The following is a 15,433-nucleotide window of genomic DNA, read 5'->3' as shown; positions in this document are numbered from 1 at the left end:
GCCCGCGCTTCCATCTGGCCGCCTGTCTGTCTGTCCTCGGGGTCTGCGGCATGCCAGGGAGGTGGCAGGGCCCAGGGAGGAAAGAACACCCCGCTGCCCTGACCCTCTCAGGACCTCAGTTTCCCCTCTTGGCCTGGCACCTCGACATACCTTCACACGGTGTACTTGTGTGAGTGTGTAAGCATGAGTGTGAGCACGTAATGCATGGTAGTTGAAGCTGAGCTGGGGGTGAAACCTGAAGATGGCAGATGCAGGCGAGGCTGTCCAAGCCCGTGGGTCCTAAGAGCAGTGGGCACCATGGGAAGTTCCCATGGGCAGGTGACGTGGTCCTTCATATCTCAGAAAACTGACTCTAGGGGCAGGTGGGAGGGACTAGAAAGGGGGAGAGGAGAGCAGGCTGGCTGGGAAGAGGCTGGTGCCATCGTGGGAGTCATGGGAGGGATGGTAAGGGAAGGAGGGCTGGACTTCAGGGCCCCTGCACCACCCCTGATGAGTACAAGGTGCAAAAGAGCAGGACGGCCCCACTGACTCACACATAAGGGGGACCACCCCCGTCCTGGGCACAGCCTTCCCCATTCGCATCACACCACTCTGCATGTGTGCACACAGGTGCATACACACATGCACACATATGCTCCTACGTGCTCACACTCACTAGTGCGCACACACACACACACACACACACATACATCAGGGCCCTGCAGGTACAGGAAGTTCACAGTGCAGGCCCAGCTCCAGGAAGGCAAGGGGAGTCCCCACCCAAGCCCCCACTGGTTTTTCTCCAGGCCCAGCCCTGCTGCCCCATGCCCCTCCTGGCCTCAGGCCTCCCTGTGTGTCCAGCTGAGCACAGCTCAGGGATCAATTCCACAGGCCCCTCCCAAGCAGTCCCTGCTCCCTGCCTGGTCCCCAGGCTCAAGTCTCACCTCCCTTCCTGAGCCCAAGTATGGCCCAAACCATAGACAGAGCAGGGGCAGAGGTGGGGAGGTGTCAGAAAAGACACCTCCCACCCAGGGCCCCGCTGCAGCTTCTGCTTGGGGCTCCTGGCAGGAGAGGAGGAGGCAGGGGGAGACGAGCATAGAGAGGCAGCCCCGTGACCGCCGTGGGGACACCTGGCACCAGGGCTCCCACAAGGGGGCAGCGGGGCCCCTGCTCTTGGCTCAGACCTTCTGGGCCTCCCCAGGGAACCCAGCCTTCTGGCTGCCTCCCTCTGCTCCCAAGGCCTGGGTGAGATGGAGATCCCTCTCCACCCTGGCCACTGCTCCCCTCTCAGGTCCAGTCACCAAAGGGCAACAGAGGGAGCAATGGGGTAATTGGAGAAGAGCTGCCATAGAGCAGGTGCTCCAGACACTAAGGGACCCAGAACCTGCACAAAGGAGGAGCTTTCTAAAGAGACAAGGAAGGCAGAAGAATCAATAGATGAGGGACTGAGCCAACAGATGGACAGCAGGCAGACAGGTGGATGGATCATAGGATATATAACAGATTGGAAGATGGGCAGACAGGTGGATGGATGGATGGTCGGGTGGATGGATGGATGGATGGATGGATGGACGGGTGGATGGATAGACAGAGGGAAGGATGGATAGATGGATGGATGGTTGGATAGATGGATGGATGAACAGGTGGATGGATGGACAGATGGAAGGATGGACGGATGGATGGACGGATGGATGGATGGATGGGTGGGTGGGTGGATGGGTAGACAGATGGATGGACTGATGGACGGATGGAAGGATAGATGGAGGGATGGATGGATGGTTGGATAGATGGATGGATGAACAGGTGGATGGATGGACAGATGGAAGGATGGACGGATGGATGGATGGATGGATGGATGGATGGATGGATGGGTGGGTGGATGGGTAGACAGATGGATGGACTGATGGACGGATGGAAGGATAGATGGAGGGATGGATGGATGGGCAAATGGATGAATGATTGGATGTGTCAGCATATGACAAGCAGGTCCAAATCCCACTGTAACATGGGAGGTCTATGCCCTGGGACCCTGAGGACAGCAGGACTGCCTGTGCTGGTGGCCTTCACCTGGGCCTCCCTTATACTCCTTGTAGCTTATCAGCTACATTCCCTGGGAGAGAAGAGAGGACCCTGGTCATGCCCATCCAGCATTTGGCACACTGAATCACAGACCCAGATCTATGGCCCGACTCAGAGCACCATGGGTATGGGCATATCTGTTCCTCTCTGGCCCCACTCAGGGCCCAGGCCAAGGCCAGCCAAAGAGCAAGGGCTTGCTGAGGGCTTGCTGAGAATACAGATGGGGCTGGGGATCCAGGAGGCCTTGGGCTTGAGCTCTCTTTGGAGTAGCAAAGACAGTGCCCACCCTTCTGCCCTGCCAGGTATCTCCCCAGAAGTTGCCCTGAGACCCTCAGAAACAGGGGTTCTGTGGGCATCTCAAGAGCTGCAAAGGTTGCAGCCACCTCGCCCTCCCTGAGGAAGCCTCAGACCTGAGATAGGGCACCCCTACTGCCTCTGTCCTGACCCCAAGTGTGCTGAGAGGGGAGAGCATTGGCTTGGCCCCCACCCATGCAGGCGCAGGCCTGACAGGCTCTCAGTGTCTTGCAGGTTACCGGGAGCCACCTCCCTGGGTGGTGCTGGACCCGCCACAGGAGGACCTGGAGGAGGACACCCCAGGAGCCAGCCTGTGGCCCACCACAGTCACCCTGCTCACTCTCTTCCTGCTGAGCCTCTTCTACAGCACGGCGCTGACCGTGACCAGCATCCGGGCCCCACCTGGTGGCAAAGAGGGCCCCCAGTACTGAGAAGGAGCCAGCCAAGCAAAGGTGGGGGCGGGTGAGGAAGCAGAGCGATGGGCTGATGGGGGCGGGGGTGCTCAGCTCTCAGGAGAGCGTCTGCCTGTTCCCCCAGCTTAGGAGTCTGGTCTCCCAGGGAGGTGGTCCCTTTGCAGACACTGAGGACATGGGCAGTAAGAGCACAAATGTTCCCCTAGTAGGGTCAAGGCACCAGCCTCCCCCAGGCTCAGTCACTGCAGGATTCAATCTAGTCTCCCATGAGCCAGGCCAGGCTGGGGATGGGGTATTGGCAAGGATTCTGCCCACCTCAGGAGCTCCCCCGAGGCCCTGACCCCTCTTGCGTTTGCAGGGAGGAGCCTGGAGGAGCCCTCTGGAAGCCAAGCTGGATGCCAGAGCTCAGCCCTGCTTGGAAGCCACCCGACTCTCCCACACAGGCTTTCCTGGTGCAATAAACTGATCCCCAAGGAAGAGATTCTCAGACTCTGAATGAGGGGAGGGGGATGGGAGGGGGCAGAGGCTTCAGAGAGGAGGATGCCAGCCTCAGGACACAAGGGGGGTTCACAGCGGGCATGGAGACGGGGTCCCCCTTGCCTAGTGCCCACCTGACCGAGTTCTGCAAGTTCTGCAGGGCCAGGCAAGAGCTGGGCTTCACCAAGAGGATATAGAGTGAGACCCCACCCAAAAACTACAATCAGCTCCTTGGTCTTGGTCACTGAGCCCTGGTCTTGATTACTGAGCCCTGGTCCTGGTCACTGAACACTGGTCCTGATCACTGAGCACTGGTCTGATCACTGAAAACTGGTCTGATCACTGGGCCCTGGTTTTGATCACTGAGCCCTGGTCCTGGTCACTGGGCCCTGGTTCTGGTCACTGAGCCCTGGTTCTGGTCACTCAGCCCTGGTCCTGATCACTGGGCCCTGGTCCTGGTCACTGAGCCCTGGTCTTGATTACTGAGCTATGTTCCTGGTCACTGAACACTGGTCCTGATCACTGAGCCCTGGTTCTGATTACTGAGCCTTGGTCTTTGTTCTTCTCACTGGGCCCTGGTCCTGATGACTGGCCCTGGTCCTGGTCACTGAGCTCTAGTTCTGGTCACTGTGCCCTGGTGCTGATCACTGTGCCTGAGTCCTGATCACTGAGCCCTTGTCCTTGTCACTGAGCCCTGGTCCTGGTCACTGAGTCCTGGTCCTGATCATTGAGCCTGGTCCTGATCACTTGGCCTTGGTCTTAATCACTGAGCCCTGGTCCTGGTCACTAAGACCTGGTCTTAATAACTGAGCCCTGGTCCTGCTCACTGAGTCCTGGTCCTGATCATTAAGCCCTGGTCCTGATCACTAGGCCCTGGTCTTTATTCTGCTCACTGGGTCCTGGTCCTGATCACTGGGGCTTGGTCTTGATCACTGAGCCCTGGTCCTGGTCACTAAGACCTGGTCTTAATCACTGAGCCCTGGTCCTGCTCACTGAGTCCTGGTCCTGATCATTGAGCCCTGGTCCTGATCACTAGGCCCTGGTCTTTATTCTGCTCACTGAACCCTGGTCCTGGTCACTAAGACCTGGTCTTAATCATTGAGTCCTGGTCCTGGTCACTGAACACTGGTCCTGATCACTGAGCACTAGTCTGATCACTGAACATTGGTCCTGATCACTGAGCCCTGATCCTGGTCACTGAGCCCTGGTCCTGGTCACTGAGGCCTGGTCCTGATCACTAAGCCCAGGTCCTGATCACTGGCCCTGGTCCTGGTCACTGAGCCCTGGTCCTGGTTACTGAGCCCTGGTCCTGCTCACTGGGCCCTGGTCCTGATCACTGAGCCCAGGTCCTGATCACCGAGCCCTGGTCCTGGTCACTGAGTCCTGGTCCTGATCACTGAGCCCTGGCCCTGATCTGATCACTAAACCCTGGTCCTGGTCACTGGGTCCTGGTCTGATCAGTGAACCCTGGTCTTGATCACTTGCTCCTAATCCTGGTCACTGACCCCTGGTCCTGGTCACTGGGTCCTGGTCTGATCACTGAACCCTGGCCCTTGTCCCAGTCACTGAACTCTGGTTCTGGTCACTCTGTGCTCGTGTGATAACTGGACCCTGGCCCTGATCACTGGGCCCTGGTCTTGATCACTGAGCCCTGCTCCTGGTCACTGGGCCCTGGTTCTGATCACTGAGCCCTGGTCCTAAATGCTCTGCCTAGGTCCTGAACTTATGCTCACTTATTCTGAGTCTGGAGCCCTGTTCTCAGCCTGTATCACTTTATCTCAGATCTTGAGTCCTGTTCCCATGTCCTGGGTCCTGAGCCCTGACCCTCTCTATGAAGTGGCCTACATGGAAAAGAGGGTGCCTCCTAGGGGACCCAAGACCCTCTTGGTCTAGGCCCTGGATGGAGGATGAAGTGATGACATTACTGCCTGGCTTCATGCTTTCCAGGGTTCAGAGGGGTGTGTGGGTGCCAGGCTGACTCGGTAGAAGGAGAACTGACCCAGGGCCAGGCCACATGAGCCAGATCCCAGACCATGAGGGTCATCAGACACAGGGGTTCCCAGCGGGGAGACGACTGGGGGTGGGCGGCAATGGTGTTTGTGTTCTCTTGTTTTTCTCTTTCGTCTCAAGACTTCTGACCCCATCACCTGCTGAAACACCCAAAATAGCCCGTTAAGGCGGCTGAGTCATTGTGAGCACAGCCTAGCCCAGGTGTCCTGGCCAGAGATGGCTGTTCTGAGAATCACACCCCAAAACCGAGACCTGGCCAGATGGGCCTGGGGCCTGGGTGAGGGGCTGGGGCCCAGGAGAGCCCTTTGGTGACAGTGAGGCCCCCAAAGCCTGCAGAAGACCCCAGCCCCCACCCGCACACCAACCCCCAACAGCCCAGGGTCAGCCAGAGTCAGCCCACGGTCAGCCAAGTTTAGCCCGGGGTCAGCTGGGATCACCCTGGATCAGCCAACGTCAGCCTAGGATCAGCCAAACAGGGTAAGGCGTTAGAAAGGCCAAGATCAGCTAGGATTAGACATAGGTCATCCTAGGTCTGCAGGGTCAGTCAGGGTCAAACTGGTCAGCTCAGGGTCTGCCAGAGCAAACCAAGTTCAGCCAGCGTCTGTAAGGGTCAAAAGGGCTCAGACCAGGATCAGCCCGAGTCAACCAAGGTCAGCTAGGATCAGTCCAGGGTCACCCCAGGGACAGCCAAAGTCAGCTCAGGGTCAACCAAGATGAGCCAGGGTCAGTCCAGGGTCAGCCAGGGTCACTCCAGGATCAGCCAGGGTCAGCCAAGGTTCCTCCAGGACCTGCACAGTTTATCCTGCTGTCCCCCCACATTGGGCCAGGTCAGCAGGGCTCTCACCAGCTGCAGGACTCAGTGGCGTGCAGCCCCCTGAGGGCTGTGCCCAAACACAGCCAGGCCCGGGTGGGAGGCCAGCAGTGGGGAGTGTGGCACTGACTTTGGCTGGGCCCTGCACCCCACACACCCCTCCCTCCCTCCTGCTTCACCTGTGCCAGGCCCCACAACCAGGGGCAGACTGTGGGCACAGCCCTGGGACCCCAGCAGCCATCACCTGTGGGCTGTGGGCCAGGACAGGCACACGCCACAGGGCTCATGGCAGGACCTGCATCCCACACCCAGGGACATGGCCCCAGGGTGCAGGTAGGGGAGACTGCACCAAGGTCAGAGAGAGACAGAGACAGGGAAAGATGAGAGACAGGGATGGAGAGAGAGACAGAGACAGAGACAGGAAGGAAGAAAGACAGACAAGGAGAGATAAAGGGACAGAGAGGGGGAGAAATAGAAAGACAGAGAAGGGGAAATAGGGAGAGATAAAGAGACAGGGAGAGACAGAGGAGGAGAGACAGAGACAGGGAGAGATAAAGAGACAGAAAGATACAGAGACAGGGATGGAGAGAGACAGAGACTGAGAGAGGGAGAGACAGAGACAAAGAGGGGGAGATCAGAGAGAGTTAGAGATAAAGAGACACAGATGAGGAGATAGGGAGAGTTAAAGAGACAGGGAGAGACAGAGAGGAGGAGAGACAGAAACAGAGAGGAGGATAGACAAGAAGGGAGAGATGAGAGACAGGGATGGGGAGAGACTGACAGAGACAGGGAGAGACAAAGAGACAGAGAGGACAGAGACAGGAAGGGAGAGACAAAGAGAGGGAGAGAGAGACAAAGAGGGGGAGAGAGAGAGAGACAGAGAAGGGGAGAGACAGGGACTGGGAGACATAAGAGATAGAGATGGGGAGAGAGAGAGAGACAGATGCGGAGAGACACAGAGCTGAGACCGGAGAGAGACAAAGACAGAGAGATGCACAGAGGGGCAGCAAGGTGGACACAGGCAATCAGGTGCAAGCCCCTCAAACCCACTCACACCCTCAGTGATGAACACACCCATGCACACTCACACCCTGCTACACACAGACACATTTACAGCTGTCCCCCGACCTCACACTCACCCCCACACATCCACAGAGATGAACATACACACACCCACATATACATGTTCACCACACACCCACACTCACTCACAAACTCACCTCTTACACACCACTTCTTACACACCACACACTCTCACACTCACTCTCATACAATCTCACATTCACAATCTCACACTGACACAATCTCTCACTCACTTACTCTCACACACTCAAACTCACTCTCACACCCACACACTATCATTCTCACGCACTCTCACAATCTCACATTCACACACTCCCTCACGCTCTCACACTCACACTCTCGTACATTCTGTCACTCTCACACACTCAAACTCACTCACTCGCAATATGACCTCATATTGATGCAATCTCACATTCACTCTTTCCCACTTACACAATCTCACACTCTCTCACAATCTCTCATACTCACACTCTCTCACAGACTATCACACACTCTCACATAATCTCACACTCACTCTTTCACATTCACACACTCACACAGACTCACTCACACTTTCCCATCACTTACACACACTCTCACTCACATAATCTCACACTCACACTCACTCTCCCGCTTACACAATCTCACACTCTCACAGACTCTCACACTCATCCACTATCACACTCACACACACTCCCTCACACTCTCACACTCACACTCTCTCACACTATCACTCACAGACTCTTTCACATAATCTCACACTCACTCTTTCACATTCACACAATCTCACACTCACACTCTCACTCACACACACTCACACAATCTCACACTCATCCACTCTCCCACTTACACACTCTCACTCTCACATTCACACACTCATGCTCTTCCCTCCAGGCCCTTCGGGCCCAGGAAGTCCCCCTGAGGCTCACTCAGGCCAGGCCACTTGCTATGGGGCTGAGAACATGCCCAGCCTCTGGGTCCACCGGTCCTGCACCCACTAGCCCTTAGTCCCCGACCCGCCTCGGGGGTCCCATCTGTGGGGTGGGTTTGTGCCCTCTGCTCGGGGAAGGCCCCAAGCACAAATGGTGCAGGAGCACATGCGCAGAGGTGGGCTGGCAGCTGGGAGCAGCTGAGCAAGGCTGGGTCAGAGCCGGGGGGCTGGTGTGCAGGTGAGGGCAGAGCAGCCCGAGGACCCCTCCAATCCCTGGGGTCTGGCCCCGTGGTCACAGGGACGCCCACCAGCCCTCTGCCCTGTGCACTGTGGCTGTGCTGGCCGGGGCAGGCCTCCAGGCCACAGACAGAAACCCACAGACCTGCCTGGGCCCCAAACATGGGGCTGGGAGGGGGTGCACTGTGCCGAGGCAGGCAGGAGGGCCCGGACCCTGGGGCACTGGGACCCCCACAAGGGGCTGACAGCCGGGGGCTCTGGGCCTGCTGCCCCTGGGGCTGGTACCCAGGGAGAATCAGAGAGCAGGACCACCAGCACAGCACAGCCTGAGGACCGGGGGATGGAGGCTCTGAGGCCAACAGGACAAGGGCTGGGGGTGATTTCCACCTGGAGGGCCGGGTGTCTGTAAGGGGGCCTGGCTGAGGCCCATCCTATCCTGGTCTCTGAGCCACCCGGGTGGCCAGGCCGGGTGAGGGCGAAGGCAGGTGGAGGGGGCAGTGAGGTGAGGAGGGCGACCGGGCCAGACAGGGCCTTGAGGGGACGTGGGGTTTGTCTCACAGACACCAGGCGCAGGGTGGGCCTGCTGTGACCCCGTTCCCTCTGGCTGCCGTGTGGAGAAGGGACCTGGGCTCCAGGCAGAGCTGGGGAACAAAGTGGGGTGAGGCACTATTTCATGAAGGGTCCCAGATGGGGATGTCCCATTTCTTTCATTCCTTCCTCATGCGTTAGCTGGGAACCTTCTAGAAGGACAAGTTCCCTCATCTGCTATCTGGTGACCATGGAGCACAGGTCATTCGGGACCAAGCACGGGTTCCAGTGCCAGCCTTTATTCAGTGGTTTTCAGAACAACGAGTCAGTTTCTGAGTGTCAGAGGGATCTTTCTGGAACAGAACTGCACATACTCCTCTGCACACAGCCAATGTCACCCTCCTGCCCTGACTTGCCCACACCGGTTGTCCCTCAGCCATTGAAGCCTGCTACCCCCATCACGTGGACACTGCCAGGCTGGAGCCCCATCTGGGTCCTCGAGGCCTCCCCTCCCTTCCTGTCGCCCTTACTGAGGCCACCAGCACCCAGGCCTCCACCCACACTGGCTCCTCATGGGCTTCTCGCTCCCTTTGGACCCGTGACACACCGTGGCCACCAAAGGCAGGGGTCCTCATCGGTGTCCTGCAAACACCAGTGGTGGAGACGGTGCCACAAGCAACCCTTGGTCCCCCAGGAGGGCCCACCTCTCTGCACCCTCACTGGTCACTCATGCCCCACCCACTAGGGCCTGGAGGGCAAGCGGGGCTCTCACAGCTCCTCCCTCCCACTGCCCAGCCTGGGGCCCGGGATGCCACATCCTAGTTGTCCAAGGGCATGAGGGGACTGGGCTCCTCGTGGCCTGGTCGTAGGCTGAGCCCACCTCTGAGTCTGAGCTCTCGTCTACAGGGTGGGACCTGCCCAGGGGGGTGCTGGGGGCTTCCCAAGGGGACCCAGCCTGTGTGTGCTCAACATTGAGCGGGCAGGGCCCACAAGAGCCGTTGCTGTGGTGGGTGGGGGGCTGCATCGCTGGGGTCTCTAGGCCCCAAGCCAGGCCCCGACACAGAACCCACTCCTGCCCCACCCCCACACCCCTCGCCAAGGCAGGTGCAAGGGGGCTCCAGTCTCAGTTTCTCCCCAAGTTACTCATTTTGGGCAAACTCGGCCCTGGAGGGCACATGCAAATGGCTGTTTGTTCCACACCGAAAAACATGCTTCTCACCCTCTGAGGCTCTTTCCAGAAATAGCTCGCACCAATCCCCACCTGCAGCCCCAGCCACCGCCCCCCAGCACGGCCTGGCTGGCCAGGCCTCAGGCCTTGGGGGACCCTTCCCCTCCCCCAGAACAGAGCCCACCCAGTCCCCCAGGCCCACCTTGGCTTGGTGACACAGTGACTGCCCTATGAATGGTGTCTTTAGTGAATGAAAATGGTTCAGTTTGTCCCTGACTGTGTAACCCAGGACCCCCAGGGGCTGCCCACAGGAGCGTGGAGGGTCCAGGCCCAACGGCCAGCAGGAGGGAGCAGAGGAGAGGGTACGCTGAGGGCCACCCCAGGGACCCTGGTGTCCCCACTTTACAGACAAGGATGGCCAGGCCCAGAAGGGCCAGGGAACTGGCCTGAGGTCACGCAGGGACAGGCCTGTGGACATGGGGTGGCCACAGCACCTGAGCTCTCGTCAGCCCTTGCCCCCTGCCCTGCCCTGCCCTGTCCTCGTCAGCGTCCTCCTCGTGCCCTGGCCACACCTGTCTCCATTGGAGCCTCTGCCTTCATCTCTCCTTTGGTCTCCTTCTCTTCTCACCCATGTCTCTCCCTGCCTCTCTGCTTCCCTGTCTCTCTCTCTGCATCTGTCTCTCTGGTCTCTATCTCTCTTTCTATATCTCTTTCTATATCTCTGTGTCTTTTTATCTCTTTTTATCTCTGTACCTCTCTCTGTCTCTCACTGTCTCAGTGTGACTCTGTGTCTCTTGTCTTTCTCTCCCTCTCTCTGACTCTGCATATCTGTCTCTATGTCTGTCTCTGTCTCTGTTTCTGTCTCCCTCTTTTGCTGTCTCTCTCCATATCTCTCTGTGTGTCTCTCTGTCTCTGTCTCTGTTTCTATCTTTGTCTCTCCCCGATCTCTGTCTTTCTCTCCCTCTCCCTATGTCTCTCTCCCCCATCTCTCTCTCCTTCTGTCCATCTCTGTCTCTCTGTGTCTGTCTCTCCCTCTGTCTCTCTCTGCCTCTCAGTCCCTCTCTCTGTCTCTCTTAGTCTCTCTCTCTATCTCTTTCTCTGTCTCTCCGTCCTTTGTCTCTCTGTCTCTCCCTTGCTCCATCTCTCTCTGTCTCTCTTCTTCTGTCCCTCTCTGTCTCTCTACCCCCTCTCTGTCTCTCTTTTCCTCTGTCTCTCTGTCTCTCTCTCCTGTCTCTCTGTATCTCACTGTCTCTCTGCCTCTCTCCTTCTGTCTCTCTCTCTCCCCCTTCTCTCTCTGTCTCTCCCTCCCTCTGCCTCTCTCTCTGTCTCTCACTGTCTCTGTCTCTCTCTGTCTCTCTGCCTCTCACTGTCTCTCTCCCTCTGACTCTCTCTGTCTTCCTCCCCTTCTCTCTCTCAGTCTCTCTCTCCTGTCTCTCAGTATCTCTCTGTCTCTGTCTCTCTGTCTCTGTCTCTCTGTCTGTCTGTCTCTCTCTCCCTCTGTCTCTCTCTCTTTCTCCCCTTCTCTCCCCCAGTCTCTCTCTCCCGTCTCTCAGTATCTCTCTTTCTCCCTCTGTCTCTCAGTCTCTCTGCCTCTCTCTGTCTCTGTATCTCACTGTCTCTCTGTCTCTCCTTCTGTCTCTCTGTCTCTCTGTCTGTCTCTCTGTCTCTCTCTGTCTCTCTCTCCCTCTGTCTCTCTCTGTATCTCTCTATCTCTCCCTCTGTCTCTCTCCCTCTGTCTCTCTGTCCCCCTCTGTCTCTCAGTCTCTCTCTGTCTCTCTTTCTCCCTCTGTCTCTCTGTCTCCCTCTGTCTCTATGTCTCTCTCTGCCTCTCTCTGCCTCTCTCTGTCTCTCTGTCTCTCTCCCTGTCTTTCTCCCTCTGTCTCTCAGTCTCTCTCTGTCTCTCTGTCTCTCTCTGTCTCTCTGACTCTCTCTGTCTCTGCCTCTCCCTCTGTCTCTCTGTCTTTCTGTCTCTCTGTCTCTCTCTGTCTCTCTTTCTCCCTCTGTCTCTCTTTCTCTCTCTGTCTCTCTCCCTCTGTCTCTCTGTCTCTCTCTGTGATCTGTGTTTCTCCCTGCCTTAAACCGCTGAATAAAGGCTGCCACTGGAACCGGTGCTCAGTCCTGAATGACCTGTGCTCCATGGTCACCAGATAGCAGATGAGGGAACTTGTCCTTCTAGAAGGTTCCCAGCTAACGCATGAGGAAGGAATGAAAGAAATGGGACATCCCCATCTGGGACCCTTCATGAAATAGTGCCCCTCCCCACCTTGCTCCCCAACTCTGCCTGGAGCCCAGGTCCCTTCTCCACACAGCAGCCAGAGGGAACGGGGTCACAGCAGGCCCACCCTGCGCCTGGTGTCTGTGAGACAAACCCCATGTCCCCTCAAGGCCCTGTCTGGCCCGGTCGCCCTCCTCACCTCACTGCCCCCTCCACCTGCCTTCGCCCTCACCCGGCCTGGCCACCCGGGTGGCTCAGAGACCAGGATAGGATGGGCCTCAGCCAGGCCCCCTTACAGACACCCAGCCCTCCAGGTGGAAATCACCCCCAGCCCTTGTCCTGTTGGCCTCAGAGCCTCCATCCCCCGGTCCTCAGGCTGTGCTGTGCTGGTGGTCCTGCTCTCTGATTCTCCCTGGGTACCAGCCCCAGGGGCAGCAGGCCCAGAGCCCCCGGCTGTCAGCCCCTTGTGGGGGTCCCAGTGCCCCAGGGTCCGGGCCCTCCTGCCTGCCTCGGCACAGTGCACCCCCTCCCAGCCCCATGTTTGGGGCCCAGGCAGGTCTGTGGGTTTCTGTCTGTGGCCTGGAGGCCTGCCCTGGCCAGCACAGCCACAGTGCACAGGGCAGAGGGCTGGTGGGCGTCCCTGTGACCACGGGGCCAGACCCCAGGGATCGGAGGGGTCCTCGGGCTGCTCTGCCCTCACCTGCACACCAACCCCCCGGCTCTGACCCAGCCTTGCTCAGCTGCTCCCAGCTGCCAGCCCACCTCTGCGCATGTGCTCCTGCACCATTTGTGCTTGGGGCCTTCCCCGAGCAGAGGGCACAAACCCACCCCACAGATGGGACCCCCGAGGCGGGTCGGGGACTAAGGGCTAGTGGGTGCAGGACCGGTGGACCCAGAGGCTGGGCACGTTCTCAGCCCCATAGCAAGTGGCCTGGCCTGAGTGAGCCTCAGGGGCACTTCCTGGGCCCGAAGGGCCTGGAGGGAAGAGCATGAATGTGTGAATGTGAGAGTGAGAGTGTGTAAGTGGGAGAGTGGATGAGTGTGAGATTGTGTGAGTGTGTGTGAGTGAGAGTGTGAGTGTGAGATCGTGTGAATGTGAAAGAGTGAGTATGAGATTATGTGAGAGTGTGAGATTGTGCAAATGTGTGTGAGTGATAGTGTGAGAGAGTGTGAGTGTGAGAGTGTGAGGGAGCATGTGTGAGTGTGATAGTAGATGAGTGTGAGAGTCTTGAGAGTGTGAGATTATGTGAGTGAGAGTGTGTGTAAGTGATAGTGTGAGTGAGTGTGTGTGGGTGTATGAGTGTGAGATTGTGTGAATGTGAAGGAGTGAGTGTGAGATTATGTGAGAGTGTGTGATAGTCTGTGAGAGAGTGTGATATTGTGTAAGTCGGAAAGAGTGAATGTGAGTGTGAGATTGCATGAGTATGAGGTCGTATTGCAAGAGAGTGAGGTTGAGTGTGTGAGAGTGACAGTATGTAAGAGAGTGTGAGTGTGAGAGAATGAGGGAGTGTGTGAATGTGAGAAAGTGTGACAGTGTGTGTGTAAGAGAGTGAGAGTGTGAGTGTGAGAGTGAGGGAGCGTGTGTGAGTGTGAGATTGTGTGAATGTGAAAGAGTGAGTGTGAGATTATGTGAGAGTGTGAGATTGTGTGAATGTGAAAGAGTGAGTGTGAGATTATGTGAGAGTGTGTGATAGTCTGTGAGAGAGTGTGATATTGTGTAAGTGGGAGAGAGTGAATGTGAGTGTGAGATTGCACGAGAGTGTGAGATTGTATTGTGAAAGAGTGAGTCTGAGTGTGTAAGACTGGGAGTATGTGAGAGAGTGTGAGTGTGAATGAGTGTGTGAATGTAAGAGTTGAGTGTGTGAATGAGTGTGGGGATGAATGTGTGGGGACTGTCTTATGCTCATCTCTGTGCATGTGTGAGTGAGTGTGAGAAGATCTGTGTTTTGAGTGTGTGTGTGGAGAGGTGAGTGTGAGCTTGGGTGTCTGGTGTGTCTGTCTTTTTGTTTGTGTGAGGTGTAGTGGGTGTGGGTGTTGTGTTCGGGGGTGTGTATGTGTCTCTGAGTGTGTTTCTCTGCACATTTGGGTGTGTGAGCATGAGTGTGGCGGGTGGTGTGGGTTCCCGTGGGTGTGTTAGGAGTGCGGGAAGTGGGTCTGTGTGTCTGTCTGGGCCTCCGTCTCTGCCCAGGTCTGGGCCACCGGCCTTGTGGTCCCCGGCTCCCCCTGCGGCTGAATCATGGGGGCCCCCAGACTGCCCCTCCCCACCCACTGGTCACGGGTCCAGGCCAGCCCTGACCCCAGGTGTCCCTGGGCCCCCACATGCCACCCCTCCTTCCTGGGGTCAGGGCCCAGACCAGGGAGACGCTGGGCATTCTCACCCCCACCAGGAGCCCCGCACAGGCCCCAGCCCTCCAGCACACACGCACAGGCACAAGCATGTGCACACACGTGCATGCGCACATGAACACATGCAGGCCCTGCACACCACACCTCCCCAGGAACAGCCCCCAGCCATCGTCCACCACAGTGCTCGCCTCGCGAACTCGTGTGCTTTGTCTGTGCCAGGCTGTGCTGGGGGCACAGCCACACGCTGCCTGCCCGCAGCCCTGACCACCCGGCTGGCCGGTCGCTGCCCAGGGGCACCAGAGGCAGGCAGGGAACCAGAAGGGACCTGGAGGGCGCACGGAGGTCTCGTGTCGGGGATGATGAGAGCCAGGCCTAAAAGGCTGCACGGAGCTGGCTGGGTTTCCTGGGAGCCCCATTGCCCACTCATACACACTCATACCCACTACACACTTGTGCATACACTTGTACACACCTATACACATTTATACACACTTCTGCACACCTACACTCTACACACATGTACACACCCGCGTGTCCTGCTCACTCCACTCAGCTTACACACCCTCGCATGCTCGCTGACACGCTCGCAGCCATGGCGCACACGTGGTGTGTGGAACTGCGCTCCGCATTGGGGGTCAGAGGCTGGCAGGGCGCGTGCTCACGGTCAGGGCCGAGGTCAGAGATGTGAGGCGCAATGAGGGGACCATGCGGCCACACAGAGCACAGGCCAGGGCCAGCTCTTGGTGTCACCTGTGTCTTGAGGACACCCAGGCAGCGATTGCCGGGGTGCAGTGTGTGCACATGCATGTGTTGGTGTGTGTTGAGTGTGCACACACGTACGTGGGGGTGTGCATGTGGATCCCGGGCCTGCCCGCCACTGAGC

General features: G+C 57.7%; 1 long non-coding RNA gene across 1 annotated transcript; it reads left to right on the top strand.

Annotated features, from left to right (window-relative positions):
- Nucleotides 1-1,154: 1,154 nt before the first annotated feature.
- LOC106781109 (uncharacterized) lies at nucleotides 1,155-3,242 on the top strand. Its single transcript, XR_011431990.1, has 3 exons — nucleotides 1,155-1,455; nucleotides 2,587-2,804; nucleotides 3,124-3,242. It is a non-coding gene; the product is annotated as an uncharacterized lncRNA (long non-coding RNA).
- Nucleotides 3,243-15,433: the final 12,191 nt, after the last annotated feature.

This window comes from Equus caballus, chromosome 24 (genome assembly GCF_041296265.1).
Source record: "Equus caballus isolate H_3958 breed thoroughbred chromosome 24, TB-T2T, whole genome shotgun sequence".
In the NCBI taxonomy this organism is placed as follows: Eukaryota; Metazoa; Chordata; class Mammalia; order Perissodactyla; family Equidae; genus Equus; species Equus caballus.
The sequence above is the reverse complement of the archived record's forward strand: the minus strand, read 5'-3'. Positions and strand labels throughout refer to the sequence as shown.